Here is a 4,037-nt window from a genome sequence, read left to right as displayed (position 1 = left end):
TCCAGGAGTGGGGGCACCCCACAGCTAAATAAAGGCCCAGCCTTCTTTCTTCAGTTTGGGACAACATTACAGGGCCCTCTAAGCTACAAAGACAGAAATCAAGGCAGATACACAACAAGGTATAGCACAGGAAACTACACTCAATAGCTTGTAATAGCCTATAATGAAAAAGAATATGAAAAGGAATATATACATATATATATATGTATAACTGAATCATTATGCTGTACACTAGAAATTAACACAACATTGTAAATAGACTATACTTCAATAAACAAATAAATAAGTTGATTTACGGGGCGGGGGTGGTAGAGCTCAGTGGTAGAGTGCATGCTTTGCATGCATGAGGTCCTAGGTTCAATCCCCAGTACCACCATCAAAATAAATAAATAAACATAAATCCCCCCAAATAAATAAATAGTACAAAAATAAAATAAATGTTCTAAAATTTTAAGTTGATTTGTATAGCAAAAAAAAAATAATAAAGTCATCAAGATTTAAAAAAAAACAGTCAAGACAAAGGCCTCGACTCAGAAGGCAAAGATCTGAGAGTGGGACAGCAAGTGTTCAGTCAAGAAAGTGTATCTGACTCTCTCATAGCTCATAGGAGACCAGATGCCCCGGCCAGGGAGGGGCCTAGAGCTGAATGAGGGTTGGTAGGTGGGGAGCACTGTCTATCTACCCCTGGAGTGGGCAGCTTACACTTAGGAAGCTGTTCAGGGTTCCATGGGTCATTGAGGCCTCGGGGAAGCCATCTGCCCTTTCCCAGCCTCAGTATCCTTCACCGTCAAAGGTCTTGCCTGCCTGCAGCCCAGGCCCAGGGAAGCACTGAGCCCGGAAGAGTAGCACACAGGCAGCGAGCCGGCAGAATGGCTGCTCCCTGCCACTGAGTCCCCATCTTGCTCCTCTGCCACTTTTGAGTCTTCACACCCTGCCCCCAGGAGCAAGGCTTGGAAATGGGTTGGAATAGGCTAGGCCTCATGGGGCTGCCACCCTGGGTGAGGAGGGGGCAGCTCCACTGCTAACCCCGATTCCCCACCAACTTGCCCAGGCAAAGTAGGGGAGACAGAGAGACTCCCCCAAAACCCTTCTCCTGGCTCAGGTTGGACAATGGTGACTGCAGCTCCTGAATTCCAAATCCGGCCCAGATGGAGAGCAGGTTTTGAGAGAGCAGAGAGGTCCACCCTTCTAGGTTCAGTGCCCTAGCCCTGCCCATCTTCACCGCCCCCAAAAAAAGCCTCTCAAGTGTAGCATCAGAGCCTTTCTGTGCTCCTACCTCAAACCTAAGCAGATAGCTTTCTTTTAGATCCTTCAGGGGGTCACCACTAGTGACTGTGGAGTGTCACGTGGCAGCAGGCCACTGTGCACAGCTGGTCAGGCTGTGCCCTGGCCAGAGACACCTAGCCAAGGAGGAAAGTGGGGGCAGAAATACAGCCTGGGTGCCTCTAGCATCCCTGGGTCCTGGCCTGGGGCCGTGTCCATCAGGAGGCAGAAACATCCTTCCCTGAAGTTCACAAAAGCCCTCTGTGACCTGGTGGTGCCCCTCAGTGTCCAGGGCTTGAAAGCAAAGAAGTGAGGAGATGGATGAGTCAGAAAGTGGATGTAACCCCAAGGGCTGGGCACTTCTCAGCCCAGGAACGCCTAGGAGCTGGAAAAAAAAGTCTCAGCCATTGTCTAGTTCAGCCCTATACATTGTCAGGAAAAACAATGAAGGGCTTTTAAATGGACAGAACTATTCCCAGGTGTCCTTTCAATGGGACTTGGTGCATCTAGGGGACTTTACAGCTTATCTGAGCCATAGGGGCAGCACCCTTGTCTCTGGCTGGGCCATTTTGAAACTATAGAGACAAGAGTTAACATGTGCAAAGGGGGTGGTGGGAAGGGATAAATTTGGGAGCTTGAGATTTGCAAATGTTAACCACTATATATAAAAATAGATAAAAAAACAAATTTCTTCTGTATAGCACAGGGAACTATATTCAATATCTTGTAATAACCTTTAATGAAAAAGAATATGATAACGAATATATGTATGTATATGCATGACTGGGACATTGTGCTATATACCAGAAATTGACATTGTAACTGATTGTACTTCAATAAAAAATAATAATGATAATAATAATTCCTAAAGAGTTTACCCAAAAGCTCTTTCTCATTTGCATTTAAGTTACTTATAAGAATATCACACCAAGTTATTTTTCTTGCTGATACATTTGTAACAGATATAACAAGGTCTTACTGGACTTCCATTAAACCTAGGTACAATAAGTCTTATGCTTAACATTTTTTTTTGAGAAAGAGTTAACATGCACAGACCTGAGGATTCCCGTTATTAAATGTGCAAATAAACTTTGTATGTAGATATACAACTGATTTCTGCCCTGTAGAGAAGATGGTTCCAAATATCTGGTGCAGCCCCTGGCAAGTTCATTTACATCTGTCTGCAGAGTCTGATTGTAACGTCTTCCCAGTTCTCTCATTAATAAAAGACCTAAATAAAATCTTTGGTATGCATTCACTTTATATTTGTATGAGTTGTGATGTTACCGCTTTGGAGATATCCCTTTAACGGCATCTATCAGCTCATAGCACAGATGAGGTCACCAAGGTGGAAAAGAAGGGACTCGCATGAAGTGAGCCTCAGAGGCTGGGGTTGGGAGACAGAGCTGAATCCAGGCCATTCTGGGCTCTGCCCGGCTCCTAGGAGGGAGGGGCTGTGCTTTGCACAGTGTGTGGAATAGGGGGGCTGTGACACCTCCCCACCCTGAGGATGTGGAATGACCCTCTGGGGTGAGGGGCCACCCCTGTTGGTCCCCACCTTCAGGGCTGTGCCCCCATTCAGATCTAAAACACAGCCAGCTTCCCGTCCCCATCCTGGACAATGGTGGTTTAGGTGGGCTTATTAAGGACATGCAGGTGCCAAAATGCCCCCACTGTCATCCTGGGCTGCTACTTGGCTAGTAACTCCAGTAGGAACGGCTTTCTTCTCGGGCAGGTTGCCGAGCCGCAGCTTCCTTATCGATGAAATGCCGGTAATTATGGTTCCTGCCTTACAGTGGTGTGGAAAAGATCAACTGAGATAATGGAAGAAAAGCTCTTTAAATTGTCCAGCACAGAGCAAGCGCTCAATATATGTCTGCTGCCAGTCATTAGGTCTGTGTGCTTTGTGGGACTGCCAATGGCAGACAGCTTGGAAAGGATGCGTGGGACCCCTTCCAGACGCTGGCCTAGCAGGACCCAGCTGCACCATCCTAGGCTACGACACCCAGCAAGTGCTCCCTGGGCGATGGATCAGTGAGTCAGATCCCTGGCCAGCAAAGATACAGCTGGCTAGCTCTCTCTGGCATCCCCGTGCTGCCACCCACGGGATCCTGGGGCCCAGAAGGCAAAGGGGGGAGGAACACATGGAAGAATGGGTGCCCTGGGGGAAGTCACCTCCTAGGGCCCTGGTTTCTCCACCTGCACCATAGGCACTTTGGAGCTGGGAATTGTTAAGGATCTTTGCAGCCACCTTTTAGGGGAGAACAGATGGTCTTCAAGAGCGTAACAGCTGGAAGCTGAGGCTCCCCCCCACCCCACTTCCCACTCCCTCGCCAGGCCCTGCTTTCAGAGATAAAGCACTGCAGACAAGAAGGAGAAAGGCACGCCCCTCCACAACAAGGAAGTTGCCCTGCAGGCTGAGAGGCAGAGCTGGCGGAGAGCCCAGGTGCCCAAGGCTAATGTGGAGATTTTGGTCCAGGTCACTCCTGAGGCAGGCCTGGAGAATTTGGAAGGGCCCAGGGATGGACTCAGTGGCCTGAGGGGTCCTTTCCAGCCCTTGGATCAGAACCGTGACTGTGGCATTGGCATGCTTTGACCTCAAAGGACAATTCTTTTGTGTGTGTGTATGATTTATGTTTATTTATATAATAGTGAATTAATCAATAATCAAACGGAGATGACATAGAGAAAAAGAGCCCATGCTAGACCAATGATGTTGACTGGTGGCACAGGAGTCATATACGAATGTGATGTGTCTGTAACTCTGATGCCAC

At 48.0% G+C, this 4,037-nt stretch overlaps 2 non-coding genes across 2 annotated transcripts; both read left to right on the top strand.

The window, feature by feature from the left end:
* Window positions 1–304: 304 nt before the first annotated feature.
* Window positions 305–376, top strand: TRNAA-UGC (transfer RNA alanine (anticodon UGC)). Its single transcript has one exon. It is a non-coding gene; the product is annotated as a tRNA-Ala (tRNA).
* A 3,590-nt stretch (window positions 377–3,966) lies between these two features.
* LOC116151083 (small nucleolar RNA SNORD113/SNORD114 family) lies at window positions 3,967–4,037 on the top strand. The gene has a single exon (XR_004134867.1). It is a non-coding gene; the product is annotated as a small nucleolar RNA SNORD113/SNORD114 family (small nucleolar RNA).

Source organism: Camelus dromedarius, chromosome X (genome assembly GCF_036321535.1).
Source record: "Camelus dromedarius isolate mCamDro1 chromosome X, mCamDro1.pat, whole genome shotgun sequence".
In the NCBI taxonomy this organism is placed as follows: Eukaryota; Metazoa; Chordata; class Mammalia; order Artiodactyla; family Camelidae; genus Camelus; species Camelus dromedarius.
Note: the sequence above shows the minus strand (reverse complement) of the source record. Positions and strands in the feature narration are given on the sequence as shown.